Source organism: Giraffa tippelskirchi, chromosome 7 (genome assembly GCF_054371585.1).
Source record: "Giraffa tippelskirchi isolate mGirTip1 chromosome 7, T2T-mGirTip1v1.2.pri, whole genome shotgun sequence".
Taxonomy (NCBI): domain Eukaryota; kingdom Metazoa; phylum Chordata; class Mammalia; order Artiodactyla; family Giraffidae; genus Giraffa; species Giraffa tippelskirchi.
In genome coordinates this window covers 31368320-31390000 of record NC_137281.1, presented here as the reverse complement: position 1 = coordinate 31390000, position 21681 = coordinate 31368320, and the positions used below count along the sequence as shown (strand labels likewise).

The 21681-nt window shown below is 38.2% G+C and overlaps 1 protein-coding gene across 4 annotated transcripts in view; it reads right to left on the bottom strand.

Annotated features, from left to right (window-relative positions):
• Nucleotides 1-21681, bottom strand: part of CDH8 (cadherin 8) — a 1308359-nt gene that overhangs the window by 736818 nt on the left and 549860 nt on the right. For 3 of the 4 annotated variants that reach the window (XM_081511603.1, XM_081511604.1, XM_081511606.1), the window contains one exon: nt 12291-12367. The exons of the other annotated variant lie outside the window; for it this stretch is intronic. The gene's annotated coding sequence lies outside the window, so the exon portion shown is untranslated. The remainder of the gene's footprint in view (nt 1-12290; nt 12368-21681) is intronic. 4 annotated transcript variants of the gene reach the window in all.

Here is a 21681-nt window from a genome sequence, read left to right as displayed (position 1 = left end):
TAAATTCTATTTATTATTTTGGTTATCTATTGCTCATAATAAATAATTCTAACACTCAGTGGCTTTGTACAACAATTTTTTATTTCTAACAGTCCTGAGAAATGCTTTCTCTCAACTGGGAATGCTTTTGGAATCTCTCTTGGAATTTCAGTTAGATGGCAGCTCTGGATAGAACCATCTCAAGGCTTGACCAGGCTGAGCATCCAAGAGACTTTTTCCCTTGGGTGCTAGGTAGCTTATGATGACAGTCAGCTGGGAAGTCAGCTCATGTTGTCAACCAAAGTGCCCCTGCCTAGTCTCTCAGTGTGGCTTAGATTCCTCCCTGCATGACAGCTAGATTCTAAGAGGCAATATCCCAAATTTGAAACAGACAAGAGGCACATGTTATTTTAAAGACCTAGCCTCAAAATTTCCAAAACAACATGTCTATAGTATTTTATTTGATAAATAAGCTAGTAAAGCCAGTCCATATTCAAAGAGAGGAAAATTAGATTCTGTATCTTGAGATGAGAAGCAAATATACATCTGGGGAAGGAAGGTATTGACAGCCATCATTTTTTGATAGTATTTATAAAATCAATAATATGTTAATAATAACAAAAATTGTTCCTGTTAATAAAAATACTAGTAATAATTATTAACATTTTAACCTTAATTTTTTAATTTGTAAAATGAAATTTTCATGAGATTCTATATGTAAAGTTCTTGGGACATTTCCAAGAGTTTAATATAAAAGTGTCCCATAAATGGTATTTGTTATTTTAAGAAGTATTCTTACTTGGATATTAATAATCACAAGTATCTAAGAAATGAGGATTTTATGAATTTTTTTTTGTTTTTAATGGAACTTATTTCCTTATAGCATATTTATTACTGGACTTAGAAAATAAATTGATTTAATACATCAATCTCAACTTGTTGAATGTGAGAAACCACAACAAGATAAATTTTAGATAGTAAACCAAGCTGACTTCTATATTTCATCAGAAAAATACTTTCTAAAAAATTTAAAAGTAATATTTCACATGATTAAATATTTTTAAATCTCATTTTTACACAGTGATAATATACCACATTCCAGTATAGAATAAAAAAATAAGCAGAAAATATGGAATATATGCAGTGTTGTTTTACAATAATTTGCCTAGTTATTACATTAGGCATTTTCAAGAATCAATATTTTACTTCTCTGTATTTTAAAATACTGTTTCAAATGACCCATGAGTTTTCCAGGCACAGTATTTTTGAATTCTGAGGACGCAATTATTATTTTGTTCCTCTCTTAGGTTTTGTTTGATCAAAAACCCTTCCCTTAACTATCCTCTTACATAGAATCTTGCTATACTACATACAGATGTAATGTCGCTGTGAACACCCACTACTACCACAAGGAAGGGAATGGAAAAGACGTTGCCTAAGCTGACAGAGGTCTCATAGACCTTCTTTGAGGAACTGCCCGGAGGACATCAATAAATAGAAGAAGAGGCAGCCGTATTACCTCTGGCCATTCAGTGCAGACTCAACCTTTAACCAGACTAGCAGGCTTTTAGTTGATTAATATTTTAATTCTGCAGCACAGAAATTACAAATTGAAAAATATCTATTAGGTCATCTGGCTTGGTACTTCCACAATTACAATATGCATTATGACATATAATTATCATCAGTGAGAGGAAAGGTAAAATATCTGACTTCTGCCATCTACCATGACATGTTCCAATTTTCCTTGGTCGGTAAAACCATCACTATACATATATAAATGTATATATATATACATATGTACATATACATATGTATATATATATTTTCTTACTTCTCTTTTTCCCGTGTCCTATGTTATTTCCCCATAATTCTTGGCTCATAAATTTAAGTAGAGAATAGGTCTCAAAATGTAAGCAACATTCATCTGAGATTGGCATACTTCTATAACTTGGGTCCACCCACACATTAACCAATCTAATTATGACTCCTTTGCATATCCTGAGTTCCACCTAACCAGTTTTCTTGCTATGATGGTTTACTTCTCTTAACCCAAAAAATTTTTCCTAGTCCAGGTCCATATCCCATATCAGAACGATTGCAATAGCACCTAAGTGATCTCCCCTTTTTTGTGACATCAGTTTAATTGAATCTAAAGGTGTCTAAAATATAAACATAAAAGCAAGTATTCTAAAGAATCACAATGGGTGTTATCTGTGACTCATTTTCCATTTGCTTTTGCACATATTCAGCTCCAAGCTCTTGAACTTCGTTTGTCCTTTTCTGGGAAAGCATTTTGCTTTTGTGGCTGGCCCCTTGCCATCATTCTGATGTCCACAGCATCATTAAAATGCCACTTCCTTAAAGCGGACTTCCTTGGCCTTCCCTGGTTGGCTCAGACGGTAAAGAATCTGCCTGCCAATGCAGGAGATCTGGGTTCGATCACTGGGTTGGGAAGATCCCCTGGAGAACGGCTATCCACTCCAGTATTCTTGCCTGGAGAATCCCATGGACTGAGGAGCCTGGTGAGCTATAGTCCATTGGGTCACAAAGAGCTGAAGAGGACTGAGCCACTAACATTGTCACACTGTCCCTGGCCTACAGCAGGGTCCTTTACCTATAGCAGTGTTCAGTCTTTTTGTGTCATGTAACTTATTCTTCACTATATCACTGAATCATTATATTTATTCATTTGATTACTGTCGACTCTCCAACTAGAATGTAGTACACTCCAAAGTGCTGGTACCTTTTCTGAGCTTTTTTTTTTTTAACTACCAGTGCCTAGGACTATACCAGACGTAATTCAATGTGCGTATAATGAACATATGAATCAATAGATAAAATAACATAGTTTGAGATTACACCTACAAGAGTTTCAAGATTAACCCACTTAGATAAAGTGGATACTGTGGTTCTCACACTGGCTACGGACCCTGAGGCCGTGATAAGTAACTGTATGCAGTGGATTTCTTGAGCCTCAGCAAATTTTACAGTAAGATATGCAATCCATTTCCAAATAAAAGAGTAAAAACGTGCTTCCCAGATAAGCTTTTAAATGGCTAATAAAACTAAAAACCATTTTCTCACTAACTTGAATCAATAAAATAGAACCTTGAAATGGAAAAATGCATACTACACCATGGTGTTCAAAAAACACCACTATGCTGGAGTGGGGACAGGCTACCCACTCCAATATTCTTGGGTTTCCCTGGCGGCTCAGATGGTAAAGAATCCGGGGGACCTGGGTTTGATCCCTGGATTGGGGAGATCCCTGGAGGAGGGCATGGCAACCCACTCCAGTACTCCTGCCTGGAGAATCCCCATGGACAGAGGAGCCTGGCGGGCTACAGCCCATAGGGTCGCAAAGAGTCGGACATGGCTGAGCGCCTAAGCACAGCATAGCACATGCTGGGGAGAGTATGAGAAAAGGCCAAGAAGAGGATCAAGTTAATGTTTGGATCCCAGTTTTTCCACTTAAAGTGACTGACTTTGGCTTAGTTACTACTAGCTATAGTTTCTACTAGCTATACATTCTCAAAGGATTTTTTTGTAAGGATTGTATGAAACAGGTTAAGCTGGTTCTAAGAAGAAACTAAATGATCAATTCCTTTCTTTGTACCTTCAGTTCTCAGTGTTATGGGCTGAATTATGTCCCCCAAAGATATGTTGGTGCTGTAAGCCTCAGTACCTAAGAATGTGATCTTCTTTGAACTAGAGTCACTGCAGGTGTAATTAGCTACGATGAGGTCATGCGTCCCTGCTCAGTGGCTCAGTTGTGTCTGACTCCTTGCAACCCCATGGGCTGTAGCCCACCAGGCTCCTCTGTCCATGGTATTTCCCAGGCAAGAATACTGGCGTGGGTTGCCATTTCCTCCTTCAGGGGACCTTCCTGACTCAGGGATCAAAACTGCATCTCTTGCACTTCCTGCATTGGCAGGTGGATTTTTTACCACTATACCACCTGGGAAGCCCAAGGATGAGATCATACTGGGGAACAGTAAGCCCTTTATCAAATATGCCCAGTGTCCTTATAAAAGGATGTGAGGACACACACACACACACAGAATGTCATGTCAAGATAGATGCAAAGATTGGCATTATGTAGCTGTAAGCTAAGAAATGCCAAATATTGCTGGTAGCAAGAGAAGCTAAGAAAAAGACATGGGATAGATTCTACTCTAGAGCCTTTCCCTAGAGAATGTGGCCCTGCTGACACCTTGATTTTGGACTTCTAGATTCTAGAAATGTGATAAAATAAATGTTATTCTTTTAAGCTGCTCAGTTTGGTATACTTGGTTATCACAGTCCTAGGAAACAAATACAACCAGGAAGACAGTTGCTGGACTGTGTTTCCAGGTAGAAGCATCTCTAATCTCTCAGTTTCATCTCATGACTCTTCATCACAACCTTTTTATCATCTCAAACATTTATTTCATTTCATAGTATTTATAACCCTCAGACATTAGACAGTTATGAGCCTTGGTTTTTTTCATAGCACATATTTAATTGCTGTAATATCTCACCATAAATCAATCCCTCAAGTCCCTGAAACATTTCTAATGCCAATTGTGCAAAGCTTTCGAACTGCAGGGAAGTAGTAATGAATTGCCTCCAACAGAAAAATGTCACCAAGCTGTGGTCTCTGATATATTTAAACAGATATGACTGCCTCCTTGCCATACATCATAAAACATACCTGAAAAAGATACATGTCACGTGTCTTTTCTTTTTTTTTTTTTTTTACTAGTTTGAGGCTTTAGACATGTTTCTCATGGACTGGAATCCAGCTTATAGACAATGTGATTTGCAATGTATTTATCTTTATGGGGACACAAGTTTTGCTTCCAATAGTACTACACATTGATTTGTTATTTTTAGTTCTCTAAGGCTGTTTGGAAAAGTAGTTGAGGATCATTTTTTTTTAATAGTTTCTGCATAGTCTTTCACTTGATTTTCTTTTGCTACCATTTGGTGTAGGAAATTTCCATAAGATGATTCTTTATTGCTCTTTCACTGAACAAGCCAGATAGATTCATATTTTAGACTGATTTATCCTGGACTTCAAACCAGCAATGCCTGAAAGAGAATTATTCTTCCCTTCTGACAACGTGGCATGCCTGCCAAATGGTTTCCAGGAACAGCCATCAGCAACAAGTGATTCAAGTGCCAGGCCCTGTGCTAGGGGCCAGCATCCTATAAGAAAACAAGCATGAACCTTTCTTGATAGAGCTTCACTGTCTAACTAGAAGCAGAGACACTAAGTACATAATCACTAGTGTGTGAAACTTCACAGCAGAAATAATGATAGAGAAAATATAAATGTATTCACAAAATAGACAACGCTGGTCAAAGGTTTGTTTGAATACATGATGTTTAAGCTAAGGTTTCAAGGTAAATAAGCATTAATTGGGTAATAGATTTTCATAACTTATGTACTGGTGATTTTTACTGTTATTTTCAAGTGAGAAAAAACAGAGATGTTGTATAAATTTTCTAAGATAGTGGCAAAATTAGGGCTCCTAGGAGACCTTCAAAGCACAAACTCTTGACCACTCCATCACCCTCATATGCTGTCTGCTCCTGGAAAGGTTTTTCTTAATTTTTACTAAAGGCTCACCTCAAGAGACATAATTAGAAAAGCCTTCCAGATCATGACTGAACTCCCTTCTGCAAATCTCTTAGTTCTTTTTCATGGGTTATATGATTCATGTGTGTGTGTGTGTATGTGTGTGTGTGCGCACGCTCAGTAACTAAGTTGTGTCCTACTCTTTGCGACCCCATGGACTATAGGCGGCCAGGCTCTCCTCTGTCCATGGAATTCTCCAGGCAAGAATACTGGAGTGGGTTGCCATTTCCTCCTCTAGGGGATCTTCCCGACTCAGGAATGGAAACTGCATCTCCTGCATTGCAGGTGGATTCTTTGCCACTGAGCCACTGGGAAGCCGATAAATACACACACACACACACACACACACACACACACACACACACACACACACACACATACACATACATATCATACATATATATCACATATATATATATGTGTGTGTGTGTGTGTATATATATATGGTAGAGGCAGTACTAGCACTGCATCATGTCTGAGAAGAACAGGAACCGAGCTCCAGGGTTATTTCAGGGTCCACAGCCAAGATTGAGATCTGTAGATCTCTTCTGGAGGCATGGGTGGGTATGTCTCCTGCTAGGATCCTGGTCAGGCTAGCCTGCTGACTGTGGCTAGAGGGGTTGAAGACACCTGCAGGGTTGTTTCAGGATTTTCTGAGATGGGCAGGAGAAACTCCTACTAGATCCCTGGTCCTGCAGTACTGCCTATGGACTGTGCCTGGGAGGAGCTGGAATCAAATGTGGGCCCCTTTCAAGGATCTCTGTGAGTGCAGATGGATTGTGTCTTGCAAAAATTCTCACTTGTATTTTTTAGCTAGAATGTGCTCATTACTGAAAATGAAACACAACTTGTTCCTATAAACTTTGTAACTCTTTTTCAGTGAAATTTCACATAACCTTCATCCTGATTACTCTTCAATGCTATTAATTTGAGTTACAAAGATATCACCTTAAGAATTTTTCATTTCAAAGAGACAAAGGAACCTGTTCAAAAAGTTAGTGCATGCAGATGAGAAAAGAAAAAAACAACAACACAGAAATTTAGGGGCAGCAATAACTGGCTCTGTAAGGACAAAGTTAAAAAAAAAAAAGATAAGACAATGTTACCCCAACCCAATAACATAACACTTGCTAGTAGCATCACTTTACTCTCATATTTAATGAAAAATGTGCATTTACCATAGCAGTCCCTACAAGACATGTTATATATTGCACATCAGAGACATGAAGAGACAAATGGAGATGAGGTCTCTTACACCAATTTATTTTTATGAAGCATTTTCCCATATGGAAGACTAAAATTTGACATCTCTCAAGAGTATCTTTCCCAGTAATGTTCACACTATGTAGAAAAGGAACAAATGATTCCCTAGGGTGACTTTGCCAATATAAATGCTTTTCTGTTTTTATAAAGTGTTTATTTTATAGTGTTGCATAAAGAGAATTGGCCAGAATATATCTTAGAACTACAAAGAACTACATCATCTATTTCCTTCCATCTCTTGGACACTGTTGGGTGCTATCTTTCCTGCTGGATGCTTGGTGTCCCCCATTCTTCATCTAGAAGAATATCAAAGATTAACCTTGGCCTTTCCTTTGGGCTGGAAAACCCTTGGTCTGGCATGTGGCTCTTTATATTTTCTATTATCAACCCTTTGTTTCATTCATAGCATTATACATATCTGAACTTTATTTGTTCCTTTAACAGTAGCATCTTTCTACAAGGACAGGATAATACCTTGCCTTTGTGCCATTATTTGGCACAATACGGAACACATTTTAAGTATTCATTATGTAGAGTATTGATTAAATTAAGACAATTCCTTAATTCATTTTTGTGTTGAATTATCAAATACATAACTCCCTAACACCTTTTCAGATCACTCTTTCTCTCTCTGTAGGATCATCTTTCAAAAATCACCAATTCCCACCTTATGTTCCAGGTGGAAAATGCTTCATTGCTACCAACATGACAAGTTCTCCTTTTCTTTCTACATTTCTACAAAAGCTGTTCCATCTTCGAGGAAGTCTCTTGACATTTCTTGAACAAGCTAACTGGTACTCATCCATCAAGTGTTAACTCAGTTGTGCCACCTCCTTTTCTTCTTCACTGTTCCTTTAGCTTCTTTGAGTTCTGAACCACATAACCATTTTCCCCCTAGGAAAAATCTAAGTCTATTTTGATAAGGTGTGGGTACATGCGAAGTTGTTTCAGTCTTGTCGGACTCTTTGTGACGGTATGGACAGTAGCCTGCAAGGCTCCTCTGTCCATGGGATTCTCCAGGCAAGAATACTGGAGTGGGTTGCCACTTCTTCCTCCAGAGGATCTTCCTTACTCTGGGATGAAATCCAGATATCCTGTATTGCAGATGGATTCTTTACCATCTGAGCCACCAGGGAAGACTCCCACTTTAATCAAACTGCTGTAATAAATCTTCAGCGAGTGACTGCAGGCATGCACAGTCATGGGAATGTGCACACCAGCCATGCAGAGGATGCTGGACTCCAGCTACCATGGTAGGCCACAGATCCATGCTTGGGCTCCCTGCCTTAGAAGTTTGGAGTTGAATTCCGGGAAGTGGGAGCTGCAGGCTCACTCCATGTGGCCTATGCCCTGTTTTGGGCACAGTATGGTGGAGTAGAAGGATGTGCACTCATCTTCTCCTGTGAGAACTCCAAAACTGCAACAAGCCACTGAACAACCATCTACAGGAGAATGTTGGATCCCACCAAAAATGATACCCCACATTCAAGGGTGAAGGAGAAGCCCCAACAAGACAGTAGGAGGGGCAAAATCACATTTAGAACCAAACCCCATACCCAGCAGAGATGCTCAGAGGGCTCAAACAAAACCTTGTGCGCACCAGGACCCAGGGAGCCCACAAGAGACTGAGCCAGAACTGCCTTTGAGTGTTTGAGTGTCTCCTGTGGAGGCATGGGTCAGCAGTGGCCTACCATGGGGACAGGGGCTCTGGCTGTAGCAGACCCGGGAGGCACAGCATGTGAGCCCCACCATAGAGCCACCAAGCAGACAACCCACAAACTGGAAAACAATTATACCAAAGAAGTTCTCACACTGTTGCCAAAGTTTTAGGGTCAAGAACAGATTTCCCAACCTGGGAATTGCTGCACTCACTATGCCAGCAAGTTTGGAAAACACCAATGACCACAGAACTGGAAAAGGTCAGTTTTCATTACAATTCCAAAGAGAGGCAATGCCAAAGAATGTTCAAACTACCACACAGTTGCACTCACCTCAACATGTTAGCAGAGTAATGCTCAAAATTCTCCAAGCAAGGCTTCAACAGTACGAGAATCGAGAACTTACAGATGTTCAAGCTGGTTTTAGAAAAGGCAGAGGAACCAGAGATCAAATTGCCAACATCTGTTGGATCAGAGAAAAAGCAAGAAAATTCCAGAAAAACATCTGCTTCTGCTTCATTGACTATGCTAAAGCCTTTGACTGTGTGGATCACAACAAACTGTGGGAAATTCTTCAAGAGATGGGAATACCAGACCACCTGACCTGCCTCCTGAGAAATCCACTGAGGTCAAGAAGCAACAGTTAGTACTGGACATGGAACAACAGTCTGGCCAAATTGGAAAAGGAGTACGTCAAGGCTGTATATTGTCACCTTGCTTATTTAACGTATATACAGAGTACATGATGTGAAATGCTGGGCTGGAAAAAGCACAAGCTGGAATCAAGGTTGCAGGCAGAAATATCAATAACCTCAGATATGCAGATGATACCATCCTTATGGCTGAAAGCGAAGAAGAACTAAAGAGCCTCTTGATGAAAGTGAAAGAGGAGACTGAAAAAAAATGGCTTAAAACTCAACATTCAAACAATGAAGATCATGGCATCCAGTCCCATCACTTCATGGCAAATAGATGGGGAAACAGTGATAGATTTTATTTTCATCGGCTCCAAAATTACTGCAGATGGTGACTGCAGTCATGAAATTAAAAGACGCTTGCTCCTTGGAAGAAAAGCTATGACTGACCTAGAGAGCATATTAAACAGCAGAGACATTACTTTATTGACAAAGTTCGGTACAGTCAAAACTTTGGTTTTTTTCAGTAGTCATGTATGGATGTGAGAGTTAGCCCATAAAGCTGAGCACTGAAGAACTGATGCTTTTGAACTGTGGTGTTGGAGACAACTGTTGAGAGTCCCTTGGACAGCAAGGAGATCAAACCAGTCAATCCTAAAGGAAATCAGTTCTAAACATTCATTGGAAGGACTGATGCTGAAGCTGAAACTCCAATACTTTGGCTACCTGATGTGAAGAATTGACATTAAAAAAGACCCTAATGCTGAGAAAGATTGAAAGCAGGAGGAGAAGGGGATGACAGAAGATGAGATGGTTGGATGGCATCACTGACTCAATGGACATGAGTCTGAGCAAGGTCCGAGAGATGGTGATGGACAGGGAAGCCTGGAGTGCTGCAGTCCATGGGGTTGCAAAGAGTTGGACATGTCTGAGCAACTGAATTGAATTGAAAAATAAAACTTCATTCATTCAAAACATGCTTACAGCTTGTCATATCACACTTCCCACATTAAGATAATTGAACTACACATTCCATGTCTGTCTTTTCCCTTTTCATATTTTTAAAACTTTGATTCTTGAAAACAACATGGGGGACTTATAAAAATATTCAGATTTCTAGATTCTGATGTGGTAGAATAAATTATAGAATCTATTTTGATAATAAGAAAGATTTATCCTCAAAATTAAAGTTCTATAAGATAATGAATTTAAAAGTTCCTCTGTGTATTATAGTACTAATTTATTTTCTTAAGAACCAAACTGTCATCTCCATCTTGCCATAGCAGCACAATACCATGTATTTAAGACTGGATGCCTGAAGCATATGGGCTTCCCATGTGGCCCTAGTGGTAAAGAACCTGCCTGCCAATGCAGGAGACATAAGAGACAGGGGTTTGATCCCTGGGTTGGGAAGATCCCCTAGAGAAGGGTGTGGCAACCGAATCCAGTATTCTTGCCTGGAGAATCCCATGGACAGAGGAACCTGGCGGGCTATGGTCTATAGGGTGGCAAAGAGTTGGACATGACTGAAGCTACTTAGCATGCATGTATGCACGTCTTAAGCTTATACTTAAAACTGGTAACAGGAATGATTTTTTTTTTTTACAACACTTGAAAGAAATAGTCATTTTCTTAACCACTGAGCTAACGAGCTCATTAGCTAATCTGAATGAATTAGCCAGGTCACACATGGTTCCCTCTTCTCCCTCCCTACCTCATCATAAAAGAGGACTTGTGGATTCTCTTTCTTACTCCTGCTACTACTCCCACCCCACTCACCAGAACCACTTTTTTCTTCTTTATCACTGGAGGTATAATTTATTATTTAAATCTTGTGCTTCCAAAATATTATCACATCTAGTTCCCATAGGAAAATTTTTATTATTATAAGGAATTTTTATTATCTAAAAAATGGTGCTTTGAAGTGAAATGTAGTCAATTCATGTTATTTACAGTAGTTATGTGCTTTAACATCTGTGTGAACACTGAATTAGTAAACTAAACCACTGCTCCTAGGAGAATTACAGAATTAGCTTCCTCTGAACCCATGGCAACAATATTTCTGTACACCAATTAGTAAATAACCTTGTTTTATGTGTCTATGTTTAAAGACACCTTATTTAATACATACACTGCTCAGTCATGTTCAGCTGTTTGTGACCCCAAGGACTACAGCCTGCCAGGCTCCTCTGTCTATGGAATTTTCCAGGCAAGAATACTGGAGTAGGTTGCTGTTTCCTATTCCAGGGGATCTTCCCGACCCAGAGATCAAACCTGCGTCTCCTTCATTGGCAGGTGATGTACCATTTGAAAATCATTTCATGGTATATGTTTGTAAGCTATTATAGATGGTCATGTAGAAAAGAATGATTATAAATATGTCTTAAAATGATAATATTCTATGTATTATTTTGTTTTTTTGAAATTTTACTTGTGATGTGTCCTGATATTCCACATCAGCAACAACTGTATATATTATATATATACACACACTCTCATTTTGATGCCTATATTTTATTCCCCTTTACAAATACATTTGATTAATTTTGTCCAGTCCCTATTTGTGAACTTTCAAAGATTTTCCTATTTATCCTATTAGAATGCCTACCTTCATTAATTGATTAAAAAAATTTATACCTGATTTTTCCTTCAGTGGATCTGCTGGGTCCAAATATATATATACAGTTTAGAATTATGATGTGCATTGCTGTCCTGTCCCATTTAAGTACTTTAATAAATACATGCTCTTTATAGAATTGTGAAAACATATATTTTACAGAACATGAAACAGACACTACAGTAAGCTATATCAGATATACCATTTCAAGTTTTAGGCTTATCCAGTTACTACTGAAGGTGAACATTTTTTATTTGACAATTTAATTATTCTTTGCGAAATGCTTGTTTATGCTCTTTGACATGTGGCATGCTCTTTTTATCTAATGTGCCAGATAATTTTAACTTTTTAACTGTTTTAAGTCAAGTTATTTAAATAAGGACTGTCCTGGTGGCTCAATGGTAAATAATCCACTTGCAATGCAGAAGATGCATGCAGGAGATGTGGGTTCCATTCCCTGTTTGGGAAGATCCCCTGGAGAAGGAAATGGCAACCCACTCCAGTATTCTTACCTGGAGAATCCCATGGACAGAGGAGCCTGGCAGGCTGCAGACCACAGAGCCAGAAAGAGTCGGACATTACTGGGCAACTAAACAACAACAATTTGAATTATAATTTATACTCAGTAAAATTCACTCTATTTAAAGTTGTATGAGTTTTGACAGACTTATGTAGTTCTACAAACACTACCACAGTCAAAGTATAAAACAGTCCATCATTTCGAAAAATCCCTTATGTCCAATTTTAATCAATCTCTCCTCCCATCGCTAACGTCTGCAAACAGGAATTTGTTGTCCATATAGTTTTGTCCTTACAAGAAGGTCATATGAAGCAAGTCACAGAATCCATTTTTAGAGTCCGCCTTCTTTTTCTTAACATAATTCATCTGAAATTCATTCATGTTATTCCATACATCAGTAATTCTGTCCTTATTGATTGACTGATCACTCAGTGGTTTTCCACTGAATGCTATGCTATGGATTTTATTTTTATACTTTCATCTGTTGCCAGACACGAGTTTTATCCAGTTTCTGCTAATTATGATAAAGCTCTAGAAACATTTACATGCAGGTTTCTATGTGAACATATGTTTTCATTTCACTTGGTTAAATAATTAGGAATCGAATTGCTCAGTAATATGTGTATACATCACTTAATTTTTTGCTATCAATTTTTAATTAAAATATAGTTGACATCAATTCTATGTTAGTTTCAGGTGTACTACATAGCAATTTTTTAATGCATTTCTACTTTACTGAAAATCAAGATTGGGGGTTTTGCAAAATCTGCAGCTTGAAGATAATCATTTTCCTTTTAAAAAAATTAAAGCATAGTCGATTTACAATAATGTGTTAGTTTCTGGTGTACAGCAAAGTGATTCAGTTTTATATATATATATATATATGCATAGTCTTTTTTCATATTCTTTTTCATTATAGTTTATTACAGTATAATGAATATAGTTCCATGTGCTATACAGTAGGACCTCGTTGTTTATTTCATATCTAGTAGTTTGTCTCTGCTAATCCCAAACTCCTAATTGTATCCTTCCAATTCCCTTTTCCCTTCAGTAACCATACGTTTGTTTTCTATATCTGTAAGTCTGCACTTCTGAAATATTAGAGAGAGGAGGTAATCTGCATTTAGTGTTTTGACAGGGATAAATGTATTTAATAGTTCCCTACTTGTGGCTCAGATGGTATAGAATCTGCCTGCAATGTGGGAGACCTGGGTTCAATCCCTGAATTAGGAAGATTCCCTTGAGTAGGAAATGGCAACCCACTCCAGTATTCTTGCCTGGAAAATCCCATGGGCAGAGGAGCCTGGCGGGCTACATTCCATGGGGTCACAAAGAGTTGGAAACAACTGAACGATTAAGCACAAATGTGTTTTATGTTTATTTAATTCTTACTTAATGATTTTAAATAAAATTCTATTTAAATTTAAGTAAAACAAAATTTGGTTTATCACTACCTGTTCTGGGATGAGTTGTATTCCCCACAAAAATTCAGAGGTTGAAATCCTAAGCCCTAGGATGTCAGAATGGGACCTATTGGGATGATTAGGATGGGTCCGAATTGAATGATTCTTGTCCTTATAAGAAATAGAAATTTGGACTCAGACCTGTACAGAAGGAAGCAATGTAAAGACAAAGGGAGAGGCTATCTATAAGCCAAGGAGAAACAGAACATTCCCTCATGACCCTCATTAGGAACCATTCCTGCTGACACCTCGATCCTGGATTCTAGCCTCCAGAACTGTGAGAATATAAATCTTCCCTGCTGTTTATGCCACCACATCTATTGCACTTTGTCACAATAGCCTTCACAAACAAAACCTCTACTCTAATTGCAAAAGCATTTTCACTTGCCATATAGAAAACAATTATTAAAAATAAATATAAACCTACTGGAAGGTTGAGTAGTACCTTGAAGGAGTTAAAAAAAAAAAAATCCTTGCCTCTCAGACTTTCACAGTTCGCACCAGGTAAAAGGACTTTGGAACATCCTCTAAGAAAATAAGTGTTTACACGTAGTTGGAACACACGCACCGAGACACAATGCCTTTTCCCAAGCAGCTGCTTCTTCCTTTGACACTGCATTCATTCAACTCCGTACACTTGGAGATGTGTCAGGCTCTGCATTCATTGTGCAAGGGACTGAAATGCCAAGGCCTAGACAGCATTTACAACTGGCACAGGACGACTCTCTCCAAGGGCCTTTCTGACAGCCCCAAGGGCTGCTTCCATCCAAGCGGCACTGAGCTGAAGTAGGTATGGAGATCCTGCCCACGCCCCTCACTCTTGACTGCCTCCGGCTTGGGCCCCTGCCTAGATACTCCCAAGTGAGCTATTGGGCCCCTGGATCCAATTTGGGAAATTGGCTTGAAGCAATAAGTGTCGGACAGAAAGAAGAGACTATATGTTGGAAAATGATACGTAGAGGAACAAGGACAGCATGTGGTAACATGGGAGGCATTGAGAGGCGAGAAAATGGAATAGGTAAAGGACAGAGGATGAATAGAAAGGGGTCGTGAAAATGGAATTTGAATGAGAATAGCCTGAGAAAAAACATAAGCATATTCCTCACCTTTTAAATTTATTTTTTCCCCTCTGATTCACATGCTGATCTTTCTTGCCCTCTGCATCTTTTAAAGTCCAAGGATGCTCTTTCAGCCTTTGCTAACCAGGCACAACACAGTCTTATCTTTTTCTTGCTCACCCCTTCCTTACTGTTCTCTCTGGTGTTACAATAAAAAAAAAAAAAAAAAAAAAAGGAGTGGATTCTGATGACCTTATTTCAAATGCCATGAAGAATAACTACCATTTATGATACTCTCAAATAATGGCTAAATATTTTAAAAGCATTGATTGGCTAAGGCCCATGTAGGGTTACCACAACTGTGTAAAAATGTGTTTCATTCAGAAAGAAGGTTGGTAAAGTTGGCTTAATTTCATACAATGATGAGAGTTTATGCAGTGTCAGCATCTTAATGCCTTTTGGTACTCTTTATTAAAATGCCCTATCATCTAACACTCAGTACTGTTTGCTGTCTTTTCCTTCCAGTAATGCTTAACCTTCATGAAATACATTCTATTAAAGAATCTTAGTCTTATCAGTAAAAAAAAGTGTCATTATTTTAAGGAAGCAATGAAAACTGTTTTTTATAAAACAAAGCTTTCTTATGCTGCCATCTTGACTACAAAACAATATACCATTTCTTAAAGTGAGCACGGTCCACAGTCAGAAAAGCTATTACAAACGTATTCTCAATATGATTTAATTATCCAACATCTCCCCACTAAAGTACACTAAAAAGTTATTTGCATGTAAATTCTGTTGATAATGTATTATTCTGACTATAGAACTGTGCAAAAGGAAGGATACTTCTAATCACTTGCAGAAACATAAATGATATTTTTAAGTGCATTTATTTAAGTACTGGTAGGACATATATTTCTGAAGCAATCATGGTAGATTCACTCTGCGCTGTGCTTAGTCTCTCAGTCGTGCCCGACTCTTTGTGACCCCATGGACTAGAGCCCACCAGGCTCCTCTGTCCATGGGGATTCTCCAGGCATGAATACTGGAGCGGGTTGCCATGCCCCCCTCCAAGGTTCTTCCCAACCCAGGGATCAAATCCAGGTCTCCCACTTTGCAGGTGATTCTTTACCATCTGAGCCACCAGGGAAGCCCAAGAATACTGGAGCGGGTAGCCTATCCCTTCTCCAGGGGATCTTCTCGTCCCAGGAATTGAACTGGGGTCTCCTGCATTGCAGGTGAATTCTTTACCAGCTGAGCTACCAGGGAACTCATAGATTCATTTTATCCCTAGTTATATATTTGTAAGCATGCAGTGGCTCATCACAGAGGGTTAGCATGGTTTTCCTTTTTCGTTTATTTCTTTCTAAAGAAATTGCCACTTTCATATCTATATTTACTAATTAGTTAACATCAACTCTGGGTCAGTCAATAAGGCATTCTCACAAGTTGTTTATCTCCACAATGAACCTGTGAGTGGGTACTATGTTGAACAGTTATAAAATGTGGAGAATGAGGCACAGAGGTGATAAAGTTGGTGCTAATGGTAAAAAGGAGATCTGGGGTTCAAACTCATGTCTGTTAGCCTCAAACTATGCTTTCTCAGCAACAGACAAGCCTGTCTCTTCCTCTTCCTCTCTCATCCTCATTCCTTTTCAACATTTTTGTCATTGAGATAAAAAAACACACAATATAATATACACTATTTTAAAGTATACAATGCAGTGTTTTTTAGTGTATTCATTATGGTATACAATCTTCACCATTGTCTAATTCCAGAATATTTCCATCAATCCAAAAAGAACCACAGTATCTATGAGCCATGAGTCCTGATTTCCTCCCCGCAACAGTGGCCTCATGTAACCTATTCAAAACCACTAATCTACTTCCTGGGTCTTTCCACGTGGCTCAGTGGTAAATAATCCACCTGTCAATGCAGGAGACACAAGAGATACAGGTTTGATCCCTGGGTTGTGAAGATCCCCTGGAGGAAATGGCAACCCATTCCAGTATTCTTGCTTGGGAAATTCCATGAACAGAGGAGTCTGGTGGGCTACGGTCCATGGGGTTGCAAAGAGTCGGACACAACTGAGCACACTAATCTACTTTCTGGCTCTATGGATTCCCTTATTCTGAGCATTTCATATAAATAGAATCATAAAAAATGTGTCTGGTTTCTTTTAATAACAAAGTTTTCAAGGTTCATTCATGTTATAGCATATAGCATTGCTTCATTATTTTATGGCTGAATAATATTTATTATCTGGGTACATCACATTTATTTAGCTATTCATCAGTTGATGGATATCTAGGTTGTTTTCTCTAACTTACTTTTAAGAACATAATCATAATTATATTGAGGTGTCCCAAGACTAGTAAAAGGTCTGGAGATTTTACTTACTTATCAGCTAACAATTTTACCTATTGTAGATTTATGGATGCTGGCAGAAGACATGAGACCCTTGGATCACAGACACAGGGCTTCATTACTCATGGCACAGCAATCAGCATGAATGAAAAGTTTGCAGTTTTCCTTGCCCTCGGAGTCTCATGAAGGCAAAACAGAGGGTTCCAGGTGTAGCTATGCATGGAGTAGATTTGAATCATAGCTGAAGACTCTCAAGCTTAGGGAGTGCAAATCTTTTATAATGACCTCCAAATAAGCCTACCCAAACTTTGCTCTGAAAGGGAAATGTTACCTTTGTTATAATGCATAGTAAACAAAGCTGCCCTTTGCTTTGGAGGTAGACGTTATCTATATCTCCAAAAGACTATTTACTGTACAAAATCCTTGAATAGATAGTCTAAAACAAAAGAGTAGTTAATAACAATACACAAGAGATGTTGAAAAACACAAGAGACACATGGAAAACCGTCTCCCAATGGTTTGTGTTCCATGTGCTTTTCTAATTTAATGGATAGAATATCTACCAACACATGATCTTTGATACTTCACTGGATATGGTATTTTGCCTTTCCTGTCAAGAAATATTTTCTTTGATAACTATAATACTATACAGTTGACTTTTGAGAAAAAACAGTGTTAAAAATCTTATTGGTACTTTGTGGGTGAGAAATTATACTGAATCATTCAAATACATTGTTTTAACTCTTAGAATGACAAATGCAATTATTTGTACATTTTTGCTATCACAAATGAGAAAATTGTAGCTCTGAGAGGTTAAGTGACTTGTGCAGCTAGCTATTCATAGCTAGTAAAGTGTGGAATCATGAGTCAACATCGGGACTAAGCTAATTCCAAAGAATTTTTCTTTCCTCTAATATTCTAAAATCCAAGGCAGATTGTGGGTACACCAAAACAAAGCCTTATAAAAAAATCTACAGCAGTCAGACTTATTGAGGCAGAGAATGAAAGATGGTTACCTGGGGCAAGGTGGAAGGGAAGTGGAGAGATGGTGAAAGGACAAAAAGTGTCAGTTATGTAAGAGGAATAAGTCCTGAAGATGTAATGTACATTATGGTGATAATGATTGATAGCACTGTGCTGTATACCTGAAATTTGCTCAGAGTGTAGATCTTAAGCATTATCACCACAGAAAAAAAATAAGGAAAAATTTAACCATGAAAAGTGATGGATACATTAACTAACTTGACTGTGATGCTCATTTCACAACAGATATATATGTATACACACACACACATACACACACACACACACCAGGTGATACACCTTCAACAGATATCATTTCAGTCTGCTAATTAATAGTCAATAAAGGTAGGTGGGAAAGTTCATGTTGTCCTATCAAAAGAGGTAGTTTCCTCTAGAGAAACAAAAAGTTTCTGCTCAAAAGACCATAGCAACTGCTCAAAAAATCTGTCTCTAGTCCAATAGATATTCAATGTGGGAAATATAATGGATGGCTTAAAGGATGATGCTGAACAATCACATATGACCATGATGAACCTAAGAGTAAATTCATTTTGTTTTCAAAATTTTTATAACAAATTTTGTCAAAACGTTGAACTTTACTATATAAAGCAGATTATTGCTCAAAATTACAGAGGTGACCAAAATCCCAAATTGCAAGGTCACGCTACCTTACTTCACATTGGATCCTGAAGTATCTTCCAGGAATGCTAAATCTCTGTATGTTGAAGTTAGAAAGCCAATCTATACTTAGTCTCCAGGCTTCCCTATCCATTACAAACTTATGGAGCTTACTCAATAAAGGACAGAAATTGTGTGGACCTAAAAAAAGCAGAAGATAGTAAGAAAGGGTGGGAAGAATACACAGAAGAGCTATACAAAAAAGATCTTCATGACCCAGATAACCACAATGGTGGGATCACTCATCTAGAGCCAGACATCCTGGAATGCGAAGTCAAGTGGGCCTTAGGAAGCATCACTATGAACAAAGCCAATGCAGGTGACAGAATTCCAGTTGAGCTATTTCAAATCCTAAAAGATGATGCTGTGAAAGTGCTGCACTCAATATGTCAGCAAATTTGGAAAACTTAGCAGGGGCCACAGGACTGGAAAAGGTCAGTTTTCATTCCAATCCCAAAGAAAGGCAATGCCAAAGAGTGTTCAAACTACCACACAGTTGCACTCATCTCACATGGTATCAATGTAATGCTCAAAATTCTCCAAGCTAGGCTTCAACAGTGTGTGAACCGCGAACTTTCAGATGCTCAAGCTGGATTTAGAAAAGGCAGAAGAACCAGAGATAAAGTTGTCAACATCTGCTGGATAAGAGAGAAAGCAAGAGAATTCCAGAAAAACATCTACTTTTGCTTTATCGACTACACCAAAGCCTTTGACTGTATAGATCACAACAAACTGTGGAAAATCCTTAAAGAGATGGGAATACCAGACCACTTTACCTTCCTCCTGAGAAATCTCTATGCAGGTCAAGAAGCAATAGTTGGAACTGGACATGAAACAACAGACTGGTTCCAAATCGGGAAAGGAATATGTCAAGGCTGTATATCGTCACCTTACTTATTTAAATTTTATGCAGAGTACATCATGCAAAATGCCAGGCTGGATGAAGTACAAGCTGGAATCAAGATTGCTGGGAGAAATATCAATAACCTCCGATATGCTGATGATACCACCTTTATGGCAGAAAGTGAGGAACTAAAGAGCCTCTTGATGAAAGTGAAAGAGGAGAATGAAAAAGATGGCTTAAAACTCAGCATTCAGAAAACTAAGATCATGGCATCTGGTCCCCTCACTTCATGGCAAATAGATGGTAAAACACTGGAAACAGTGACAGAATTTATTTTGGGGGGCTCCAAAAATCACTGCAGAAGGTGACTGCAGCCATGAAATTAAAAGACGCTTACTCTTTGGAAGGAAAATTATGAATGGTCCATCTAGTCAAAGCTATGGTTTCTCCAGTAGCCATATATGGATGTGAGAGTTGGACTAGAAGGAAAGCTTGAACACCTAAGAATTAATGCTTTTGAACTGTGGTGCTGGAGAAGACTCTTGAGGGTCCCTTGGACAGCAAGAAGATCCAACCAGTCCATCCTAAAGAAAATCAGTCCTGAATATTCATTGGAAGGACTAATGCTGAAGCTGAAATCCAATACTTTGGCTACCTGATGCGAAGAACTGACTCATTAGAAAAGACCCTGATGCTGGGAAAGATTGAAGGCAGGAGGAGAAGGGGATGACAGAGGATGAGACGGTTGGATGGCATCACCGACTCGATGGACATGGAGTTGGTGATGGACAGGGAAGCCTGGCGTACTGCAGTCCATGGGGTCACAAAGAGTCAGACACGACTGAGCAACTGAACTGAACTGAACTTAGTTGCTCAGTCCTGTCTGATTTTTTGTGACTGTAGCCCACCAGGCTCCTCTGTCCATGGGAATTCTCCAAACAAGAATACTGGAGTGGGTTGCCATGCCCTCTTCCTGGTAATCTTCCCAATCCAGGCATCAAACCCAGTTCTCTCACATTGTGGGCAGACTCTTTATCATCTGAGCCACCAGGGAAGCCCAAGAATACTGAAGTGGGTAGCCTATCCCTTTTCCAGGGAATCTTCCCAAACCTAGAATTGAACTGGGGTCTCCTGCACTGCAGGTGGATTCTTTACCAGCTGAGCTACCAGAGAAGTCCAGAAAGCCACTCACTTAACCCAAAAACCTATTTTACTTGTGAAACAACTGAGGCTTGGAGAGCTGAAGCATCTTGCCAGCATGTTGATGATAGAAGTGGGATTTGCTCATATATGTTTGGCTGCTACCCCAGCAAAATGGAGAATTGAGGAAATCTGGGGGTGAATAGTTTTAAATAAATGTTTATTAAAGACATTACTTTGCCAAGAAGAAAAAATAATGTAATATTTTATTTATACATGTCTATTTGTTTATTTCTTAGTTATATCCATGTGTGGCGATGTTAGAACTGGAGATTTTAACTTTCTATTTCAATTGTATTATTTTATTAGAATAGAATTATTAGATTGTATTAATTAAAATTAAGATAGAACTATTTTAATTAATTAAAATAGAATTTTTAATATGTACTATAATTGATGTTTTATTAAATTAATAATAAATAATTTTATTAGAATTTAATAAATCAATAATTTTAATAAAAATTTAAATTCTATTTTAATAGAATTAATTTTTAATTCTATTTTAATAACAATTTTAATTTTATTAATTAAAATAGAGCTATTTTAATTTTCTATTTTTTTCCCAGAGAATATCAGAGATACTCAAAAAATGTTTTACATAAGTGAATGTATTTTGAAGTGAAAAAAATGCCCTGCTTCATATCCCACTGCTATCACTTTGAACAATTTACTTAATCATTTTGATTATACTCACTTACTTACTCATTTACTTACTTTTTTTTCTGTAAAGTGAAGATGATAATAATACT